At 35.9% G+C, this 25,279-nt stretch overlaps 1 pseudogene; it reads left to right on the forward strand.

The window, feature by feature from the left end:
* The first annotated feature begins 12,882 nt into the window (after positions 1-12,882).
* LOC116266778 (malate dehydrogenase, glyoxysomal-like) lies at positions 12,883-25,035 on the forward strand (annotated as a pseudogene).
* The last annotated feature ends 244 nt before the right edge of the window (positions 25,036-25,279 follow it).

Below are 25,279 nucleotides of genomic sequence, written 5' to 3' on the forward strand. Positions count from 1 at the left end.
ATAAAATTCTTAGAAAGTAGGAATTGTTGACAATAGTAATATCTATAACAACTATTATAAATAAAACATGAAGAAAATACTCAACTATCTAACACTGATTTTGGCTGATCAGAAATATCTAATATCTATAACAACTATTATAAATGAAACACAAAGAAAATACTCAACTATCTAACACTGATTTTAGCTGATCAAAAATATCTATAGCCAACTTAGTACTTGTCTCCCTTAGTCCCATAGTCTCATGTATCCTTCGTACAATTCCAGACTTTGCTTATGAGTTTTTGTTTTGAACTTAAAAATTTCCTTTCACAAGACCAACATGTAACACATCTTTTACCAAAAAAAGAACAAACTAGAACATACTTGGCTTATGGTATTTTTCCCCTAGATTTGAAAACTTTTTGGATTTCTGTTTCATAGAACACCATGTGCACAATTCGTCATCCGATTCAAATACCACCGTTTATGTATTTTTTTTCTCCTAAACGGCTCCCTACCTCAGTGCAAAAACTCAGAAACACAAACGCAATATCATCAATAGATTATGATCTAATAGGTTCTCTTCTATAACTCATAGTTCCTACTCATAGATCCTGGCTAGGGCCAGAACTTCCAGTGCAAAACACAAATTCATAATAACAGATTATTAATGTCTATGCAGTGATACATTCTTCTGGGAAGAGACTTTTTCGTTTAGCTTACAAGCTAAGAACAATGCAAAACTTTAAACACACATAAAACTTTCATTAATAACAAAACATACTTACAACATCAAGAGCATACTACTCTCTGATACCACTTCAAAAGTGTTAAAAGTAGTCAGTTCAACCATACATTTCATTTTCAAAATGGAAAACATTTACTTCATAGTGAAGACAATAATTCTATGTTTCAACAATTAAATAGTATAACCAACATACATATTGCCCTAGCATAAAACTTAGAATCTTATAATACAAAAAATTAGAATCTTTTGCAGCCAGTTTACGATACTTTATCCGTAAAAAATAATACTTTAAAGGAAATATTAGTAAACCAAAAATATTTGAAAGATCAATTAACCACTATCCTAAGTTAAAAAGCTTGCAATAATATGAAGATAATATTGAAGTCTTACAAAAACAAAGTTTGGAAAAAATAAAACACTCACAAGATTTGGACCAAAGCTATATAAAAGTAATTAAGATAGTCAGTGACATGAGCATGAATGGAAACATAGATCAGGAAGTAGTGATCACACATGCATACAATGGTTACCAAAGCATAGAACTTAGGTTCCAATGCAAAATATGCACACTTGAAGCTTATAGGTTTTGTTTAGAAGAAAAACACTATCGATTCACCATAGAAAATAAGATAGGATGAAAAGATGACACTATGGAAAGAAGAATTTTAGTAACAGAAAATGGATGATTTTGACATTTAGACAACTAAACTAGAAGCTAGATTGGATGTTTTAAAAAAGAAAGTGGAGAGACTTGAAGCAATGAAAGCTAAGATAGGTCACCTAGAAAATAAAGTAGACCTTGAAGTGTTGAATACAACAATAAAGAAAAAGAGATAACAATAGAAAAAGGTGAAAGAACGTTGACTACTACAAATCTTCCTAGTATGGAACCCAATTATAAAGAACATAGTGCAAGAAAAACTGTTATAAGAATACCATGCATATTTAAAATAGATGATTGGAAATAAGAAATAAATGCCTTAGCTGATACAAGATGCAATGATTTGGTCTTACACAAAGCACTTGTACCCCCAAAATATCATAGGTGCTTAGATCCTACCTTCCAACTATGGGCATAACAAATTGATAGATCATTACATAGGAATGATGAATAAATATGCAAATACAAAATAGTTTTTAGAATATCAGAAGAAGAACATATGACCTACCAACCCAGGCCTAAAACATTTATCAAACATATGCAACTACATGATAGTACAAAATGCATTATAGGACTGAACTTTATATTAGAAAAGATAGCTGGATGTGTTATTACTAGAACTGGCCCTTTCTTTCTTCCATACTAAACAACTCCTTGGGTGCTAGATCTTAGAGTTGGGTATGAAAAGGAAAAAACCCCAAAAATTGCTAATGCAAGATCCTAGAACTTGCAAAGAAAAGATAGAACTGGTGTACCTAGAAGAAGAAGATCTAGAAAAAAACCTCGAATATAACCTTATTTATATACAAAAAATAAATAATAAGCTAGAAACATGTTGCATAGAAACAAACAACTTAATTCTGATACTGGAAAAAGAAGACATCATAGGAGAAATACCTACAAAACATTGGGATCATAATAAAATAGAATGTATATTAGAAATTAAAGACCCATGATTCACTATTTCCAATAAAAAAAATAAGTGCAACAAATGAAAAAATGAATGACTTTGAAATACATATAAATGACCTTTTAAGATTAGGAATTATAAGAGGAAGTATAAGTCCTCATAGGAGTCCAGCTTTTATTGTTAACAAACATAGTGAACAAGTTTGAGGAAAATCTAGGATAGTCATATACTATAGAAAGCATAATGATAATAATATAGATGACTCATATGATATCCCTAACAAAACTGAATTAATTAATAACATACAATATAACAAAATATTCAACAAGTTTGACTGTAAGTCTGCCTTTTAGCAAATAAAAATGTATAAAGAAAGTATTTAGTGGACTGTGTTTACTTGTCCTTGGGAAGTTTTGAACAGTTACTTATGTCTTTCGGTTTGAGTCTATATAGATGATATTCTAGTTCATAGTAAAATAGATTCATAACATATAAGACACCTTAAAATAGTTTTAAGAGAATTTCTAAGAAATGTAATTATAATTAGTAGTAAAAAGGCACAATTCTTTTGAAAACATATAGAATACTTAGGCATGGAGATTGGTAAGGGTAAAATTAAGTTACAACCACATATAGCCACAAAGGCCTTAGAATTTGAGATACATGTTATAAAAAATTTATAACAAATTTTAGGATTGGTTAATTATGCTAGACCATTCATTAAAGATTTAGGGAAAATGGTTGGCCCCTTATATAGCAAACTTGGTTCAACATAGAAGATATCAAACAAATAGGTAAAGTTAAAGAAGCCATTAAACATTTGCCCAAGATGTATCTCCCCTTAGATTCAAATTTCTTAATAATCAAGGCAGATGGATGCTTCGATGGGTGGGGAGTTGTGTTAAAAAGAAAACCTGATAAATATGCCTTAAAAACAACAGAAGTTGTTTGTAGATATAGTAGTGACCAATATAAAGAAAATGACTTACTAGCAACATACATAAAAAAACCTTAGCCCCGTATTATATAGGTTAAATAGTTTTAAACTATTTTTGCTCAACAAAAAAGAAATACTAGTAAGAACAGATTGTGATGCTATAGTAAAATTCTATGAGAATAAAAACCTAATGAGAATAAGCCAAAGAAGGTGGATGGCTTTTAAAGACACCCTACTAAATCAAAATGATAAAGTTACATTTGAACATATTAAGAGAGAGGATAATAGATTAGCTAATATTTTAAGTAGATTTCTAAAAGATGAATTGAGAAATTAACATTTACAAACCAAAAATTAGAAGGCTGAATAAAATTATAGGGTACTTAGAACAATCTAAAGGATGCCTACATGATATTGATCATCCTATGTCCATTGAAATAAGAAACCCAGCGACAGTTTAGTGGATATTGTTTTAAGCATGCAACAATTAGTCACCACCATGAAACAGTTCAGAGTTCGTTCATCTTCATCAAACTCTTCTATCAGGCCCAGGTAGCAAGAGTAGGGATGTGGCCCCATTAAAGTGGGAGCAACAAGCTATATCTTTTACTTTTGGGAAAGGAAAAGCATCATATAGAATAAATTTAAACTTCTCTATAAGTAGCCATTAGTCATGATAGCTAAGATAGAATGCATTGTTTTATCTAACATAAACTTACATTGTAGGAATCATGACCTCTACAAGTCAGATACAGTTTCTAGACCTAGACTTGGGATTACTTGCCTTTCCTCCCCATTCAAATCTAACCTTTCGCACGTGCCCAGGCTTTATTCTAAACCTAAAAGACCACATTCTATTAGACAACCTGTGGCAAAACAAAAGGAATTTCACTTATCCAAAGATCATTGCTTTAATGGCAACCCATCTAAACCTAAAAAATAGGCAGATCCAGTAAAAAACTCAAATAGGCCTCTTCACCGTACATATATCTCTTAGACCTCAAAGCCTAGATGCTTATTTTACGTTAGAAATAAGCTTCAAGGCAGCACAAGCAGAAATTAGCTAGAGAAAAAAGGAAAAAGAAGAATTGAGGGGCCATTTGATGGCCTGGAAATATATTTCTGGAAATATATTTCTAGAAATATAGGAAATGGAAAAATGGAATGGAAAAGATTTTTTTGATTCCAATTTTGGTGTGTGTGTGATGACTCAGAAATATATTTCCAATTCCATATTTCTGAGTTTGATGGTACAGAAATATATTTTCAGAAAATTAATTCTTAGTTTGATAATAAGGAAACATTTATCCAGATTTACAAAAATATGGCAAGAACATGGTTATGAATGTATGGATGTATAGACCGGCTATAATCGCCCACACAATCGATTATAACAATTCTGATTTGCCGACCTTCTGCCCCTTTTCAAGTTGACATTGATTTGAACCTTTCGGTTCAAATTCACCCACCGGTCTAATGATGAACTCATTCACCCGGTTGAAGAGGGAGCGCCTTCCTCAACCGTAAGGATTGCATGAAAACAAAATCACAATTTTAATATTCTAAATTGAGATATTCATTACAAAGTACTGAATTGTTGCCCAATTGCATCTCACGCTCGATTACGCGGATGCAACAACTCAATTATAAGGAACATATAACAAACATGAAAGCCATAAAAAAAACCAAAATTCAACAACACTCAATAGGCTATCAAACATACCATACAATTCAACAACAAAGCGCAACGTCAACACAACATACATAGTCCCATGAGTGATAAAATGCGCATCAAACCACATACAAAGTCCCATCAGTGATAAAATATTTACATATTCCCATCAGTGTTCACTGTTCAGAAGAGCTTCAACATTCAATAGAAAGCCAAGTGCATGTGTCGAGCATCCATAGAAGCAAATACATATGTAGTGTCTCTGCACCATAAGAAAACAAAAAACACAAACAGAATCAAATTTTCCCCTTGCACGACCTTCGAACATTCGTCACAATCATGTCAGTGCTTCATCTTCCATCAGTCCTGAAAACATAAACAAAGACATCACATTTTCGAAGAGATTAAAGCGTAAAAAGCGATAAAATGAAATTGTTATTGTTACATCTAACCATTTTGAGAGTTTTTAAGTGGTTTTTCCGAAAAAGAAAACTTGTAGCTTCAGATTTTCCCATATAAGCTGTGGCTTTGTCAAGCTGCAAAGATGAGGCAAGGTTAGAGCACAGTTTTAAACCTTGGTCAGTCCAGTTACAACCCAGACTATTACTTCAGACCTGCTAGTTTCTCAACCATAGCAAAACCCAATTCTGTCTATCAGCAATATCTTGTGTTGTTGGGACCTAAACCTCAACCAGAACCAATCGTATCAGCTAGAAGTTTGTTTGCTGCTAGATGTAATCCTTGTTCAGCAGAATCAGACATCCATCATCTGTTGTTTTTATCTCAGTTCAACATACAATTAAGTGCTTGTTCATTCTCTTCCATCTTAAGCAGATGTAATGAACAAAACCGACACATCCTGCATATTTGCTGCAATGCTTGTCCTTTCACTTTTGAAACAAGCAGTGGTGCTGAAGGACAATCCAGCAAAGAAGGGACTGTGAATCTGTGATGCTTTGTGCAAACACTTACGTTTCCCCTCAAGAACTTACTAAGCGCATCAGCTTATTTGAAGTGATGTAAGTCTTTTATCATTGTTAACTGGTGCTTGTCATTTGGCATTCAAAATTCAACTTATCCTTTGTTTGCAGCTCAACAACTGTTCGTGTGAGTTAATCCCTTGATTGTACATGGTATAAGGGATGGGTATGCTTGCCTGAACCCTGGCCAGATCTGACCTGAGCTGATTTTTGGCCAATTAGTCTGTTTTTTGCTGCAAGGACATGGCCTGGGTTGCAGGTGAATACTGTCTGCTTAATGTGTAAACTGGTAATCGAGCAAAAACTAGTAGGAAAGGACGTGCTTATCAAAGCTATGCGTGCAATGGTTCAACTGGACCTAATAAAAGGACATGGTTGAACCTTAATCTAAGATCTGAATCTGATAACCCTTATAAGTAATGCAAATGCACATCACATTCAGAAACAATATTAGTAACAGTTCTGATGACAAAATATGAAATGATCAAGACAAATGTTCAGATATCATTGTGATAATCAAAATATATGTGAATCAATCAAAACGCTTATTAAATTTTTACTCTTAAATCATTAAATAAATGTGAAGATTCTGAACTGATTAGAAGACATATTCAGGTATCATTTCAATGACACGAATCAGCCAAATCTGATAATAATTCAAATGGATAAATCTGAAGCAATTTGAACACATATTGTAGTTTAACGTGAATATGAGAAATTAACAACCCTTGCGAATTGGATAAGAACAAAGAGTGTCCGTTGACCCATCTGTGCTGCTTGAGTCGTGTCTTCTACAAAACAAATGTCTTGTTTTGGAGCCAACACCAACTCATTAAATTGCTACAACAACCAGAAATCCCCCAAATGGCTTGAGTAGTTGGAAACACTAAAGCAAACTTTTTCAAAATGTTGAGGATTACATTTCCATCAAATGCGTGGTTCCAATATTCACACAAAATGTTTGACAAAAAATCAGTGAAATAACACATAAGAAACTGATATGCAACTGAGAAGTTGTGTGCTTTACAATGTTGAAACATCATACCAAAAAACAAAAAATACCGAATATTACACAAAAAAAGAGAGGAAAAAACGAGAAACCCTAACCGTGACCTAATCGGACGCATTCAGGCTCCTTATAACAGAGCAGATAGAGAGAGAGAGAGACTTACAAAGGACTTCTGTTGAGGAGGTGGATCAGGAGCAGCGCCACTCAGCAGCGGTTCTCTCTGACGGCAAGGAAAAGAGACGGTGAGTTAATCTGGCGATCTGTCGAGTCCTCTTTATCTTCTCCCTCTGTCTAGATTGCAACGGATGGGGAAAGAAAGAGAGAGGTGAAGACGAAGACGAAGAGGCTGCGCAGGTTGCTTCAGCGGATTAAAAAGGGCTCCATTGAAAAGGCCGACTTGGAGAGGGGAACAAGAGAGAAAATGAGAGAGGGAGAGAGAGAGATAGTACCTTGCAAGAAAGAGAGGAACGGGAGGCTCGCGGCTACAATGCTTGGGTGGAGTGGAGGGAGCGGCTGTGAGACGATGCGGCTGAAGAGGGAGTGCCTGTGAGACGACGGGAAAGAAGAGGGAGCGACTGCGGCACAGGAAGGAAGAGAAGGAAGACGTGAGAGCGCTCGCGTGCCCTAATGGGCAAAATTTTATTTCCGAAAAAAAATTTCCGTCTCTCCAGGTGGAAATTTTTTTCTGGAAAAAATTGTCCGGAATCGACCTCAACGGTCGAATAAATTTTTCTCCGTTTGATACAGTGGAAAAATTTTAAATATTTGAATTTTATTTCTCGATGAACAGTGTATTTCCTGTTCATCAAACACCCCCTGAAAGAAAAGATAGAGAATTTAGAAGCAGAAAATAAAGTTTTGAAAGAATATGCCGAAGAAGAAATAAATGAATGAAGAAATTGAGAGAAAAAAGGGAAACAATTCCTCCAAATATTCAAGTAGTAAAAGACCATATCTACTACCTAGTCTTGAAAGAAAAAAGACAACAACAAGTCAATATGCAAGACTTGCTAAGGATTATGGCAAGAAGTCCCAACATGAGGAAACATGGTTTAGGTTTTACTTTAATTAAGGATCATCATGAGAACAATTCTTTTTGCGAATGCGAAAAGGGATTCACCATAGTACATGTTATTCTTAATCTTAAGAGATGGCATGACCAAAAGATTCAAGGAATGAAACTGTCTCCCAAAAATTTAATAGAGCAAGAGTTTTTGAAAAGACTTATGGTAACCAAGGAAGAACATCAAAACAACTAGAATTCAATTGTCGACTAACCTATTCAGCAAGACAACTGTTTAAACCTTAGGAGCACTGACAAAAGTAAACAACGCAAGTCATCTGTTGATGAGGACTATTGTTCATTATTGAGTGCAGTTGTGAACAATGTAAAGATACTTGTAGGAGATAGCAAAAATCTTCAACTTTGCAATTGTGCAAAAATTTTACGAGATATGCATGAAACAGACTAATAGATGCTGATATTCAAGTGAGAGCACTTGATATGTTAGATATCCGTCACAGAGCATCATTTTCCTCAACCTTAAGCCTAAGTTGCATTACTCTTGGTTGATGACAAAGCTATCAATGTTTTAGGTATGCTATATTCTTCAAGTTACTCAATTAATTGTTTTTAGATAAGCCTTGGTAAATGTTATTATGTAGATATGCTTGAATTCTTATTGTTATTTCTTATTTGCATGCATTTGTTTTAATACAAAACTTGTTAAATGATATATCTGGATTTCATATGTTTTGAATTTCACATTGAATTTTATTGTTAATACGTGAGTATGTTATTTAATAGACATGTTGGACGCCAATCAAAGATGACGACTCCTAATTATGCTCATGTTAGTGGTGCTTCTTGGTATCATGAGACATTTACGTCCATGTCTACACGTTGTGCATCCATATAGAGTTGCTGGTTCCTTTTTTTATTGAAAATATCATTCATGGTCACCTAAGAAATTGTTTGGATCAACTACGTATGGAAACACACACATTTATGACATTATATAATTCATCAAGATGTAGAGGTCTATCTAAAGATGCTCGTGACATAAGCATAGAAGAACAAGTACTCATATTTCTTTAAACAATTGGACATAATAGGCACAACCGTTCACATCAAAATATATTTCAACATTCAAGACAAACAACAAGCAAGTGTCAATACATGCTTACATGAAATTTGTTAATTTGAGTAAGATTACATCCGATGGCCAAATAATGACATTCAATCTAAGATTTTCATTGAATATCAATTCTATCCATATTTTAAGGTACTTATATTCCATGTTAGAACAATTTTGACTTTATAACTGTACATAGCATTGCATTTGCCTACTGATGGCAGTCATATACTTGCTTGAATGTCATTGTCTGATCAAGCAAGATTTCGTAATAAAAAATGAGTGCTTTAAAAAATGTATTGACTGTAGCTGAATTCAATATGCAATTTGCATTTTTAGTTGTTTTTATTGTCTTGCTACACAAAAAGGTTTGTCATTCTTGCGCTTTTTCCTATCAGCCCTTGAGTATGATCTTGTTAGTTCTATTTGTACGTTGAACTTAGATCTTCTTCATCATTTTATTATTTTCTTGACTTTTTAACTTGGACATTAGTATGTTCTCAAAACTTGCAATTATGGTTTAGGTGCCATTTTCTACTATGGGTGTGTAGGCACTTGGAGCTTTATTTTCATGCTTTGCATCAAAGAATGTCAAAGAGAAGTGAAAAGGACACATTTTCATTCTGCAGACTATTTCCGCATAAGTTATCAAGTTCATTTTTTTGTTTACCCTTTTCTTCTTAACCATGGAAAAACTCATACCATAGCCTCCCATTGTTAAAACTTATGTCTTTCATTAACATCACAACATCATTGTATATTTTTGAAATTTTTAGGTGGCAGCCAAGAAATCTGATGGTCCAGCGACCGTAGTTTTAGGGGCAGAAGCTGAAGCTTCAACGAGTCTGCATTTTAATGGCAGAGTCAGGGATATGTCATTGCCACTAATCTATCCATTCACTAATTGGCCTATTGAATAGCTGGGATCCAGCAAAGCTATTAGTCCAGAAGTTATCTCTTTGAAATTTCAGAATCCGATTGAGCTGGGTGGATAAAAAATAATACAAGTTGACCATTTAAGGCAATTTTTTGTTAAAATTGGCTTGAATTGGCTAGTTTAAATCGAATCTGCTGTAAAATGTTTTAGGTTAGAAACAGTGGCTCATGATTTGGTCAGCTTGTTCCGAACTGTCTAGAACATATAGGTAGTTGGCCATAAATGCTTCGTTCTCTAACAGAGGGGCACTTAGTTTTCTTGCAAGTACTCCCTTTAGTGTTTATTTATGAAAACTTGCTAGGTGGCAGGGCTTTAATGGACTGATATCTGTTAACTGTTAACCTCTAGAACATGTTCTTCTGTAGGTTTCAGTTTTCTCTGGAAGTGTAGACACATCTGCTATTGAAACAAAAGGAACTGTTCTTACTCAAAGTGCTGAGCATGTAATACAAAATATGGCTACATGTAGTTTCTTCAATATGGCTGTCGGGTAACCATGCATAGTTTTTTTCTTTGTAAATTTTATTCAAATAGAAGTACAATCCCCATAAACTACTAGTCATGATCACTTTTCTGTTAGTAAGTTAAACCATGTTGAAGCATGATAGCTACATAGACATTATTTGACAACTATATATATACATATATAATGAAGTGAATTGTGTCTTCTACATAATTTCATAATCTGATGCTGGTTATTGTTCTTTTCTTTTTCGTTTTTGGCAAAAAGTCCGAAAGAATGAAGCTTTCAAAGAGATATGGGTCATGATGCCAAGGTGGGCAGCAGTGTTAATTGTTCTGTGCAGCATCACTTCTATCATCCCTGTGAAGTGATCAAGACTATCAACATCTACAATGTAGACGCATCGTCTGCCTTTTAACTGGTCAATCGTCTCCGGTTTGATGTCTTCTGGTGTCTTCCATCTCGCTTTTTTTATCTTCTTGTTGAGGCGCTTTTGGTTTCATTTTGTTGTCAAGTAGTTGACTATAACTCAAGTAAACAATAGCTAATTGAGTTACGGTGGCTGTAATACTAATTTTTAAGTATTTTTATCATAGTTGCTTCTTGTTGGATTTTTAAACTGCTATGGAGTTGTGCTTTAACTTAGAAGGTTACAACAGCTAATATGAATCAACGGTCTTCTAATTCTTGAATTTTTATTCCGTTTCAATCAAATAAGGCATTTTCAATATCGAACACATGTAGAAATTAGAATTGGATGGAATTGGAATGAAAATTTCAATTCTATTTTTAGGTGGATTTTTTTATTCTAAAAGAAACTTTTGGAATCAAAATTCCAAACAAAAAAATAAAAAAGCAGCATCTCCCAGCGTCAACCTTTGCCAAACTTCTTGCTTCCTTGTTAGGGCTGCACACGAGTCGAGTTGAGCTCGAGCTTCACAACTCCAACTCGAATTTGACGTGAGAGACTCTATTCGAGCTCATACTCGACTCGTCGGCTTGTTTAAACTCATCTGCACAAGGGGTACTTGAGCTCGACTCGAACTTGCTCGAGTAAACTTGACTCGAGCTCTAACTCGTTTTTTATCAAATCGATATCCAAGTCGATCTTGTGTTTAGTATATTAGTGAGTCTGAGTTTGAGTTGGTTGGACTCACTAAACTAAATTCCAGACTTTTTGTTTTGAGCTTTTTATTTTCCTTCTCTTTCTCTATCTCTTCACCTACCTTTCCTCCCACCTTCATCATTACACCCACCTCCCTCTCTTTCGTCATTCATTTTTCCTCCTGTTTTTCTCTCTCCTCACCCACGCTTTTCCTCCTCCTCACCTACGATTTTTGAGAAAAACATACATAGATAAGGTCAGATTTGGCGTAAACATTGTCGTTGGTGATTGAGTTTGAAACTGTCAAATATTTAAGTCTCATTGGGGTTTAGGGGATTACCAGTTCTGATATCCTTTTTTTTCGTGATAGACGGTCTCCCTTGGTCGTGAACCCTGTCAACCGTGACGCCCAATTCTTTCCTCCAGTCTGCCCAAATTGAAGCCGGTGGAAGCCATTGATTGTCCGGTGGTGATGGCAGCCGAGGAAGGCCCAAATTATCATGTCACCAACAGAGCGCCAGACTTTGAGATCAGAAAGTATGAGCCCTCCATCGTCGCCGAAGTGACCATTGACCCGATGGAATTGACGGCAAACAATCAGAACGGTGGCTTCACCGACATGCTTGCGAACTATGTCGGTGCCCTCATCGGCGAGATCTCTGCCACTGGCCCAGTATTCACAAGGGGTGGAGAAGGCAACAATCCCATGACCGTGCAGGTTGGTTTGCCAGAGCAGGAGAACGCTGCGTTTCGGGGCGTGCCTCAGCCTATGGACCCGAGAGTAGTGGTCAAGCGCTTAGAGGAAAGGACATATGCCGTGGCCACACTCCATGGTGGTGCTACCGACGAGGTAGTGCAGGAAGAAGTGAGGAACTTGAGGAGGAAACTGGAGGAGAATGACTATAAGGTTGTTGGCGAACATCTGCTTGCTACGTACAACACTTCTTTGGCTCTACAACCTTTAAGGGCTGACGAAATCTTGATCCCAATTAGTGATCGTCACCTGTACTGGCAATAGCGACTCATCCTACTTCGTTCCCCTTTTCTTTTTCTTCTGATGATGAAGGAAAGTAATAGGGTTTTTAGACTTTTAGATCGGTTGGGATTAGCGGAGCCGGTAAAGGAGTGCTGCATATTTTGGTGCCCTATTCTGGTTAACCTTCAATAATGCCATCTTGCTTTATCATAGAGTTTAAGTTGAAGTACTTAGCAGTTTTCTCTCGCATGAATCAGACTTTCACTTGTGTACAAATGGTGTTACAAACTGCTTTTCTTTTGTGCCCAATAAATAAAAAACTTCTAACTCTTCCTGCCTCTGTTTTGCAGAAAGTAGTTTCCTGACCATGAAATTTTTTATGTATGCACATTTTTCAAGAGCTTCTTCCCAAATCAATAGCTTATAGCACACCAAGATCTAATGTTCAAAGAATGGCGTTGAACTAATTGTGAAGTATCAACATGATACTAGTCGATCTGGTCTAGCCTGCGGTTTTGTCAGTTTTGATTGTAACAGATCCGATTAGAAAGGACCATGCACCAATGTGTATTTCTCAGGTCCAACCTGCTTGAATCCATAGCACCAAGTATACCATTTTCCCAGTTGATGCAGCTTTAACCATTTCAAAAGAAACTTCATCTCTAGATCATACAGGGGCTGGTGCTATTTTGACGGAATTTCTAGTGTGAACTGTATGTAGGAATAATTCGGGCATGATAGAAGCTTTTATCGTGACCTTTAAACACACATGAAAATTTTAGTAAAGCATCTGAAAGAATCAGCCTTTTGAACTTTCGGTGTCGATGTTATTTTGAATCGAGAGCCTTTACATTAGCAGGAAGGTTCTCCTCTGACTGACTGAAGATAGGAAAACTCTGTTTTCAATAAATTGCTATTATCATGTGAACATGTTAGAACGGGGAGATGAGCGGAAGAAATTTATCTAGTGAAAATTGCTTATTTTTTCTACAAGAACTTATCTTATGCCATCTTGGCCTTGCCATTACCTTAGTAGTATTGATAAGGCATCGGCTTATATAGGTATCAGTGCATTTCAGGAATCAAAATCTTTTAGTGCTTCAGGATAATAGTGGTTATAGTAGTGTGGGCAAAGCTCAAGTTTTGTTATTCAATATTACTTCCTTTCTGCTATACTAAGCCTGTAAACCATAATATCAGACAGGAAATCGCTGTTTTTATGACAAATTCTGCTACTAAAATTGTCTCAAGTTGATATACGCTAATACCTTGCTTACATGTTTCTTGATCATGCAATAATTGTAATTGCCAACTTGGCTACTATCAAATTTAACGAAAAGTTGAACAATTAAAGTTTAGAAGTTATATAGCATAGAAAAAAGTTATACGTAAATATCAATTTTTTTTTCAATATGATGGAATAAGCAAATCTTTATCATTTTTTAGTTTTATATGGTTGACCTATTTTTGTAGTATAAACTGAGTTTTTTTCGAAAAAATATGTTTTCTGTGACTATGAATTTAAAAATATGCATTCATAGGCACAAATACACAAAATACACGTATATATTTAATGTAGAATCACATGCAACAACTTCAAAGTGAAAAAAATAGCAAAACAAGCCAAAAAAAAATAGTCACTTAAAAATGAAATAAGTAGAAAAAAATAAGTTGTCAGTGGGAAAGTTTAAGATATTGAGCACCTAAGCCCAGTCATCCTACATTACACACACACACACACACACACACACACACAAGTTGAAAAAACATAGACTAACATAAAATATTCAAAGTAGAATAGTGTTTGAACTTTAATTCTAACTACATGTTTGCATACATACGCACAAATGCAAAGACATATTTTTAATATAATATCATATGCAATAATAAAAGAGTGAGAAAACTGCAAAAGAAACAAAACAAAAGAAGTCGCTTAAAGATGAAATAATTACAAAAAAGACTTTAGGTTGTCAATGAAAAGTGCTTAGGCTATTGAGCACCTAAACGACCCTAGGCATCCTAGGGAATGTTTTAGGCATTGTCTAATGGCAAGGTGCATAAAATTTTGCTAGTATCAGTAACCAGCTAAGCCTGAGATGTTAAGCACCTGGGGAGAAGCCTGGGTGAGCTTTTGACAAGATAGCTGTTGGTCACCCTATTATCATTGCATTCATTAAAAGTACTTGTCAGCTTAGTTTTGGTTTGTTTTTCATACCTACTAAAAAAAGAACATCTCAGCTAATCTTTAGTACTTTTATTCCAATAGATTACTTATGTGCTTTGTATGTGGATAATTTCTTCTAAAATCATGCTGGTTCCCTTACAATGTTTATATGCCATTCTTGAATGCTTTTCATTGACGCCCCAATAGTAGATGAATTTTTGTATCAAATTGAAAACTATCATTAATGCTTCCAGTGGAAAATGACATAAGAAAACAAGTAAAGATATGTAAAAGTTTATCAAATGCTAAAGCTGAGAGTGCAATTGTCAGTATTATGTTCAGTCTCGGCACAAGTTATACATATCTTGTCGTTTTCTACAACTCAATACCTGGAATAGACAAAATTTTAAGAAGAAATATTGAACAATCTTGTAGTTTCGAACTATGAAGATAAAAGTAAAGGTTCTCTTCCTTTAAAATCAGCTTGGAAACGTGTAACGTGTTCCAACCTAACTTTAGAAGAGAAAAATGATATTTAATAAGATCTTATATATATATATATATATTATACATACGTATCTTTCCTCTTACAATGAAAAATTTGATAAGGGACCACTTAACATATGAACCATGATGGTTTATAGCTGGATTTTTTACGTAGGAAGATTGAAAACTAGTTTCTAATCTTCACCACCACTTTTAATCAAATCAGTTATAAATGCTTGAATCAAAACGATTCAAAAATAAGAGAACTCAGGAAAATGCTCAAGCTTGTTTTTCAAGATTGTTGCCATGTAAGTGTGGATCACATTCATGAGAATGAATCCATCCCTAATAGGCAATTACATTGTAATTGCAACAAATATATACATCTCTCTCACTATGGAATCCTTTTATAATGGGGAGTTAAAAATGGTTTAGGCTAGCTGTTTTTGAAAGAGACGTGGCTTTGGGGTCCTTTTCAAAATTTGATTCACGGGTTCTCCTTTTAAAAAACCGATTTATGCATGAAGAGATGTATTAACATGTACATATGATCATATTTTTCTTAGCTAGACGTCATTCTCAGTTATAAAATATAATCAAAATAAAACTCTCCCCATGAATATGGAATTAAAATGACAGCAAGAAGCTAACATGCGTAGAGAATAGGTTAGAACTGCCCCCACCTTGTGGTGGGGCCTAAGTGTTTGGAGTTCTTCTTAGCTGGTGATTTAAATCCAGCAATCTTAAGCAAGATTCCAGCTTAGCATGACTGCAAAGAGAGTTCTGCTTTGCTGGAAATTGATGAAGATTTCCTTATAATGAAGATCCTAAAGAAGGGTCCACCAAAGTCCTTAAATGGGTATCTTTAGGCATTCAATAATCATATGATTTTTTTCAGGGAACAGATGATAGCTTCACACTCCATGTAATTGATTGCACTGTTTTACGTGCAAGAGAAACAAAGAACTGGTTAAACAATTGAGTGCACCATCCCCAGGTTCAAAGGACTTAAGTTTCCAAACTGCAGAATGGTTGGGGACAGTTCAAGGCCTGCCTCTGAAAGCAGCATCTATCATACTGGAGAAATCCTTCATACAACTTGTCTCGTATTACATGCGTAACCTAACCAAATGAATTTATGTGGCTTTTTAAGCAATTGCCCATGCATGTATGCATGCGCACACATGAAATGCATCTTGTTCTTGAACGTAGACAGACATAAGGATGTATGCAATATGCTAACTTTGATGGTGGATATAAAAAGTGTTTCATGAATCTATTTTAATTTTTAAAGAGAGATACCAATTTCTTTGGCTAAAAAAGTAAAAAAAAAAGAACGCAGAAGTTCAGAATTCGGAGTGAAATCCTGGAAATTTTGTACATATAAAACATTCTCATAGGAAAATATTTTCCAGTGCTTGATATCTCCAAGCATGGTAGTTGAGATTTTTTGACGAAATGGGACACCCAGAACAATTCCAACCACCTACTAAATGCCCCTGATGACAATTGTGTTTCCGCCATTTTAGTCGTGAACCCATTCAAATGAATTCGGTTGCTGACAAATAAAGGAGTTCAAGCAACTACAGCCTTTTCTGAGGAAGGAAAGAATGCCAATCTCTATCCTTACAAACAAAGGTGGGCGTGATGACAGAGAAAAGTTTTCTCTCGTTACGGAAAGGGAACCAGTGACTTCTGTCTCAAAACTTGTGATGCCAAGTTGTGGAAGGAAAGAAGCTTTATCGCCTCTGCCCCTTCAGGCCTTCTTTTGAAATGCCATCTTTGATGGTGTTCTGTTTGTTGGGGAAGGGGAGGGGAGGATGGAGCTCGCTGAGGAGAGAGGAGTGCAGAGCAAAAGGTGGAGCTCCGGGTTTCAAGGTGGCAATCCTCGGCGCTGCTGGTGGAATCGGCCAACCTCTCTCCCTGCTATTGAAGATGAACCCCCGTGTGTCCCTTCTGGCCTTCTCCATCTTTATGATGTCGTCAATTCCCCTGGAGTTACCACCGATGTCAGCCACATGGACACTTCCGCCGTGGTACTTTCACTTCTCTCTCTCACCAACATTTTTTTAGGTACTGCCTATTCGTGCAAGAGTTATATCCGAGAATCTCGTTCTTACCAGAGGTGCTGGTTATAACTAAGAAGGCACCCACTTGTTAGAGACGTAGTAAGGGGGCCATCAGTTCGTTTTTCTTCCAAAGTTGGCCGATTGCCATGGGAAATTTGGTTGTTTACAACATCGTGGTATATTTATAGATTGCAAAGGAATGATGCCATTTATAAAGGGGTTGATCGATATCTATATAGGTGCTTTGTTATGTTCCTTCCATTTTAACTTGCTCTTGCCCTTTGGCACTGATCAGTGCCCATCACATCTTCTATTTACCATGACTTGTAAATGGCTGTTGTTTTCGTTTTCCCTCCCTAACTCCTTGTTAGGTGGCTGATAGTGTTACTACAATTTTCTCTCTCTCTCTCTCTCTCTCTCTCTCTCGCTTGTTGCTATGAGAGTTTAAGTTCGTATGAGAACGAATCAGATGATAGTCGGAGTTGGGGGAGTGTGATTTGGTATTTGGTTTTAGGTGATGAAGAATCCATTATCCATATTGTTTCCTCTTTGTTAGTTGATCTATATAATTGGAAGACTATGTTGTTTCCCCCTGCTTCAAAGTAGCTTAGTTCTGTTTTGCAGAAAATCTTGGAATTTGTATACAGTTTCCAGGTCGCTGGACTGATTTTTTGCTTTGTTTTGGGACATTCAGGTTACGAGTTGGTCTGATGCTCCATAGTTAATTTGGTTTAACTTGATGATGTAGGAGATCAGGACTCCTACTTTATAATTAAAATATTGAAAATATAGTAAAAAGGATTGATTGAAAGGAAAACTATGGAAGTTTGGAATGGACTTCCTTTAGCAGCTTAGATAGAAGAAGAAGACTGATTCACGAACAAACGCTAGGATGTGAAAAAGTAATGTACCACAAGGGCCTAATACTTTTGCATTGTGTTACAATGGTTTCGGTGCTTCTCCTGAAAAGCTCTTGGTTTAGTAGATTTTCATTCTCAAATATGAGAATTTCTTGTTTCCTCTGTTCAATTCTTAATATTGGAAGCTTTAGAAAAAAGGTTATATTGATGCTTGGTGGTACTTGTCTGTCAATGTAATCTTCCCTTTGCGTACAAACTACAAACTGTATGCTCTTCAAAATCTGATTGCAACTGTGCATCTTCAATTTTAGAGAGTGCTTCTTTTGGTTTTCCTTTTAATATCCAGAACAATTCAAATTATATTTCATGATTGTTTATATTCCATCATTCTATAACTGGTGAAGCATCTTTACTGGAATTTTGTTGTCAAGGTTTATCCTTATCTTTTAGCTTATTACAGAAACTTAAAGGTCCCTTTCTTTGTCTCCGTTTACCCTGTTTCTGTTCTGGGTTTCAGGTTCGTGGATTTTTGGGGCAGGACAAACTGAAAGATGCCCTTACAGGGATGGACCTTGTTATTATACCAGCAGGTGTCCCTAGGAAGCCAGGCATGACTAGGGATGATCTGTTTAACATAAATGCTGGGATTGTTAGGACACTTATCGAGGCGTTTCCAAGTACTGTCCTTATGCTGTTATTAACTTGATTAGCAACCCTGTAAATTCAACTGTGCCAATTGCTGCTGAGGTCTTAAAGAAGGCAGGCATATATGATCCTAAGCGTCTTCTGGGTGTGACAACACTTGATGTTGTGCGAGCAAATACATTTGTGGTACTCCTTTCTTGCCTGTTTTGAATTTTGATTTTGTGCTTCTGCAGCTGTTCATCTTTCATGTTCCATACGTGCTTGTCTTGGAATCTCATTGATATCTGTTGTTGATGGAAAAAATTTTCATGTTGCCTGTACTAGATTGTAAAATGTTTCTGCTTCTCATTCACTTTTTCATTTGGGCAGGCTGAAGTATTGGGCATTGATCCTAGAAATGTAGATGTTCCTGTCATTGGTGGACATTCTGGTGTGACAATCCTACCTCTCCTTTCACAGGTTATTGAGATTGCACAAATTGCATTGGCTTGTCATTTTATTTTATATTTGATTCATTTGTATTAGGCTATTGTTCTCCTTATAGTGCTGCTAGAGTTTATCTTTCTTAGTAATCATTTTGGATAATCCATGCAGGTGAAACCACCCTCTTCTTTCACTCCGGAGGAAATTCATTACTTGACCAATCACATTCAAAATGGAGGAACAGAAGTTGTCGAGGTGATGTTTCTCTTGAGGAAATTTGACTTATATGTCTTTGTTTGCAATTGTTTGTAGTTCAACCTAATATTGTTGGCTCTTTTTTATCAAATTGTGCTCTCTAATTTGGTCATACACCTCGTTTACTAAAGCTAGCAGACCATATTCTGTAAAATTCCAACCCCCTCCCCCCTGAAAAACGTTTAATCCAACACATACATGCACAAAAAAGAGTTTGCTGCTTTGAGTGCACCCCATGCGCTCTAAGGTAAAAAAGCAGATTTCTTATTCAATCTAATAGCACTGATTGGTTTAGCGGATTCAACATTGTTCATTTGATGAAATCATGCTCTTAATCATGTCTTTCTTAAATAGATCTTTCAAACCACCATATTTTGATGCATGGTCAGCCATTGGTTTCCTCCTGATACCCTTGATTTTCCCTCCTTAATATTTGATTGATGTGACCCAAAACTATTTTCTAAAATAAGTTCATGATGATCAAATTTTGATGTGTTGTAAGTAAGCCATTGGTTTTTATGCCCTTGACTGCCTCACAAATTAGATTGATGTGGATCCAAAGCTATCTTTTTATTAATATTTTGCAAAGTCGTGCTTAAATTTTGAAGAAATAACAAAAACATGCTCATATTTGCAGCTTTCATATTTGGCCACTTGCAGTTTTCTACACTCTAGTGCCTTTGTTTTTTTATGTTGCCAGGCATTAGGCATATCTTGTAAAATCTTTTGTATTTTTACTAAACAGACTGCAAATAACCACTCAATATTTAATGTATTTAGAGGACCTAACATTTGAAAAATGGCAAATAACCACTTGAAACTACAAACTAATTCACAAACACACGCTTCATAAATGAACATACTAAACTATGCTTTTAAAGACTATTTTATACATAAAATAAAAATAATTTATTCCAGAATAAAAATTTCAGCAACCACGTTTTAAGCTATGTCACACGGATACGGGTACGGGTATCCTACGGATACGGGTACGGGTACGCGGACACGGTAATTTCAAAATTTTAGGATACGCGGACACGGTGAATATTATATTTAAAAAAATTAAAAATGATAATGAAATAAAAAAACATGAAATTTATAATAAAAAGACTAACGTCCCTCTTTCTTTGTCCATACTTTGTCTGTCCTCAGAGACACAGCCAAAGAAAAACCCACTTTTATTTTAAAATATTAAAACAATTTAATTTTTAAATATATATATAAAATAATGTTGATAGAAAATGAGGTTACGGTGAGTTTGCAAACAAGTTAAAATTATAACCGTTTTTGTTTAAATAACACAAAATTTAGGACCATTTTGAAATTTGTTCAAATGAAAGCTATAAAAGGCCCCTTTCGTTCGAAACCCTCATTTTCACCCTTCGTTTCTTTCTCTCTTCACTCATCCTTCTCTCCCAAATCACGATCCTTCTTCTCCGGAGGCCAGCATGCCACCAGCGGCTCCAAGGCCGGCGACGTGGTAAGTATGATGCAGCTGACCGGCTGGTGACCCGCCATGGTAGCAGGAGGATGGGTGCTGAGCCATGAAATGGTGAGTTTTTTTTATTTCGAATCTTTATTTCTTAATTTATTTGTTCTTTTCTCACTCTCTAGGTTTTCCCTCTAGGCTGTGGGTTGAGCGTTCTGGTGGAGGGAAACAAAATCCGGTGGATGAGATGGAATGCACTTCAAAATAAAATAGAAGACGTAAAAAAAATCGAGGTTAAAACGGATTATAAAAGTGGTTCGGATCGGGTCTGACCCAGACCCGATCCAAAACGTATCCGGCCGTATCGCCGTGTCGGGATTCCCGTGTCGACGTGTCGACACCGGTACTCAACCCAATCTGCCGTATCCGTGTGACGTAGGTTTTAAGTCAGTCTCCCATAATTTCATATTTGTCTCTCTTTCTCTCTCTCTCTCTTGCCTTTATTCTCTATAGTTGCAGAGAGAAAAGGGCAAAATCAGAGAGACTAGCAAAAACAATGAAAATTATAGTGAACTCTTTATTTAAAGGTGTTCTATTTTTTAATTAAGGGTAAAAAAGTCTTCTTAAACATGTTTTAGTGTTTTTAATTCACGAAGCATGTATTTGGGAATTATTTTATAAAATTCAGCAGTTATTTGTAATTTCCAAACTATAGAAACGTTGTCAGTAAATATGTCAAAGTTGGGTAGTTATTTGTAAAATTTGATGCACTGTAAGCCATTGTTGTTGATGTGATGAAAAAAACTATATTTTAAAATAATTTTTTGAATGGTATACCATGAAACTTTAATGCCTTGTAAGCAAAGTCCTTGACTTCCTCCTAATAAATTAGATGGATGTGGTCCAAAGCTATTGTTTATGAATATTATGTAAAACATTATTAACTTTTGAAGAAATAACAAAAAACTTGCTCATATTTGAAGCTTTCATATTTAGCCTCTTGAAGTAGAGACAAGTGGTTCTGTTTGGCTCAAATGTTTTTCTTCTATGTTGCTAAGAGTTGGGCATACTTTTTTCCTTTTTTACTTTTATTAAACAGACTATGTAGTTCATATGAGCTTTTCCACTATAGATGTTGGAAGACAACAAGAACAGGGTAGTGTGACATGCAATGACATAAGTATGAAAAACCAGAACATGGGGGAATTCTTTCGCTTAAATGGTCACATTAACATGCACAATTTTGTGTTTGTGACTTTGTGTATATGTATATATATGTGTTGGTTCTGTGTGTATGTGTAAGTGCACACCCATACACGTGTCCTCATACATGCACACACACATATAATAATGAAGATTGTATGTGTATGCATAAGCACACATGCATGCACACACACATATGATAAAAGAGAGTGTATGCACATGCATAAGCACACACACATCTATTCATAAACACAAAATACTATTTAAGGGAATGAATTCCTCATGTTCTAGTTTTTCATGCTTCTGTCATTCCATGTTATGCTACCCTGTTCTTGTTGTCTTCCAATTTTTTTGATCAAATCTGTCACATGGGTGTGGGGCGTGAACATCTATGGGAATTATCTTCAAAAAACTTGGATGCGGGAAATCACAATAAAGTTTTAAGTAAATAAAAAAAGATATTCATCCTTTACACTCATAAAATAAATATTACTATACAAAAATATGAAAATATATTACAAATACAAACAATGAATCTACCGCGTCTAGCCGTTCGTCATGGATGTTCTGCTTTTCCAGGATTGTCTGTGTGACGGAAGATCCACTCTAATTATCGTGCCTTGATCTATGACATACTATGAAAAATGCAAGAACTGCAGAACCGTTGCATTTGTCTCTGATGCCAGTTTTAGGAATGCATCTATTATATATCAGTTGTGACCTATGATACACAGTGATGGAGCTTGTATTCTGCATTAAGTGTAACCCATGGTGCACCCCTATTTCTTATCATACTGTACAAGGAGGATAGGAATTTGAGCATCCAACAGTCATCTGAGATGGTAGGCATGCAATTGAATAATGATTTTTTTATTTGCATGAAACAAACCCACCTGCCTCTTGGGATCCAAACTGAGAATATTACTAAGAAATCCTCTTCTTTTAGTCTAGATGATCATCAGATCGCTGAGTGCTTCTGAATTTAATGTCTCGACTCTTGACATGTAGAGTTGGTCGCTGGCAATAATGACCAAAAACATATGAACAAAAAAAATTATTAACATTAGAAACTTGTCAATATGGACCATCGACTTGTTAAAGGTATTTAGAAAGATAAGTTATGTTAGTCATGATCAAACTTGTTTTGTATTATAAATTTTTTTTTGCATGAATTAAGCGTAAGAGAAGTCCTATGTTAAAGGAAAGTAATGGTAGTAATAACCATCTAATAAGCCTGTTTACCCATGAGATTGCCTGATCCTATCTACATCCTTTGCTGGTCTGACTGTCTTAAATGCTGCACTGAACTCCCAACTTATGCATTTGCTGATGATTTAACCCTGGTCTTGGTTCAAATTTTGTTAATATCTTATGTCTTTAATATCATTTGATGGCATCAGGTTTATTTATTTCACTATTCTTGTTCACCATTAAAACAAAATTATTTTGTTTAGTATTTATTTTTTCCATATGAGTAGTGATTCCTCTAGTACGAACATATGCGAGGCTCCTTTGTTGCAGAATTCAAAGTGCTCTAACTACGTCAATACTGAATGAAAATTAGCAAGCAAGTTGGAGTAACTGTCATGGCGAAAGTTATTCTTTACTTTCCATCACTGGCCAAAGTGTTATATTTTGTGTCCATGTGTTAGTAATTCCAACCTGTGACAAATATCACTGGATGAACATGTGGCAGATTGATGTTGGATTAGTTTCCTGGACAAGTTTTGCTTAGGCCAGTTTGGTTGAAGGGAAAGCTAGTCAGCAAATCTGGTTCCTACTCCACTATGGGCCCCATGGGACCATACAAAATGCACAATAGAGATTTTGCAGGATCTCCTTTTGATTCTCCAAAAGTAGAAAAGGCTAGGACTATTGGGGATTGAACAAGTATCCAAGAAAAAGCTGGATATGTGTCCAGCTGAAGTTACTCGTGCTATCAAAGCTGACCCTTAAAGCAATATATCCTCAATTTCAAAGAATGATGTCTAATATAGCTTTATTACGTGTACCATTTTGATATAATTTAATCTACTTGCAAGTAAATACTTTTTATGCCTGTTGTCTGTTTATGATGCAACTGAAAGTGTCCTTGTGGTCAAGTGCCTGGTTCACAGTTTCTGGTTTGGTGGTTTAGTAGGTTATCGAGAAATACAGACATGTAAATGTTCTTATTCTCACTGTCTAGACAATCGTTTATATGGCTTCAATGTGACGATGCTGCTCATTGCAGGCAAAAACTGGAGCTGGTTCTGAAACACTGTCAATGGTTGGTGCTACTCTGACCTTTTCCATTTCACAGTCATTGTGTTCATGGATTGTGCTACATATACTGATCCTTACATTCATAACTACAGGCCTTTGCAGCTGCTAAGTTTGCAGATGCTTGCATGAGGGCCTTGCGGGGTGATGCTGGCATTGTTGACTGTGCATTTGTTGCTTCTGGGGTATTCTGCTGCTATTTTTCATCTCATCCTTTTATTATCTTTTGTTTTTAGCACTGCTGTAAATTGCTTTTGGTGTTACAGGTGACAGAGCTACCATTTTTTGCATCAAAGGTTCGGCTTGGGCGCAGTGGTATTGAAGAGATCTATTAATGAGTTTGAAAGGTACGTATACTTGGTTCAACTTTGGACGCATATATTGTTTTAGTGTTCAGCGCAAGTGTGAATGAGAGAGCGAGGGAGAGAGAGCTATCGGGTTGAAACTTGACGTGTTCTTCTTTCCTCTTCTTTTTTTACAGGGCTGGCTTAGAAAAAGCAAAGAAAGAGTTGGCAATAAGCATTGAGAAAGGAATTTCCTTTGTCAATAAATAAACTCTCCCTCTCCCTATCTGTCTCGCTCGCGCCTACTTGCCTTAAGTAGGTTGGTTGGAAGCAGTCATAGCTTCTTTGGAACTAAAGTCTCTTTTTAATTAGAGAGTACTTTTTAATTAATGGAGGGAGAGATGATTAATCTTCAAAATTATCTTGCCTCATTATCTCAACTCAAGAGCATAGGTTTGCAACTATGCTTTGTGGAGCCCTTAATCTCCTATCTCATGGGGAAAAGGGAGTTTTCCACTACTTGCGCATTCTCCACTCTCTCACCATTGTGGTCCACCAGAGTCACCTCGCCAGCCTACTCAATTCCATCAATGACCATCAGCCCAAAGCCATTGCGGATGGGATTGATCCTCTGGCAAACCCTAGCAAATGACATAAAAATAGATTTCAAATGTGTTATGCTTT

The sequence above is a fragment of the Nymphaea colorata genome, chromosome 13 (assembly GCF_008831285.2).
Source record: "Nymphaea colorata isolate Beijing-Zhang1983 chromosome 13, ASM883128v2, whole genome shotgun sequence".
NCBI classification, from domain to species: Eukaryota; Viridiplantae; Streptophyta; class Magnoliopsida; order Nymphaeales; family Nymphaeaceae; genus Nymphaea; species Nymphaea colorata.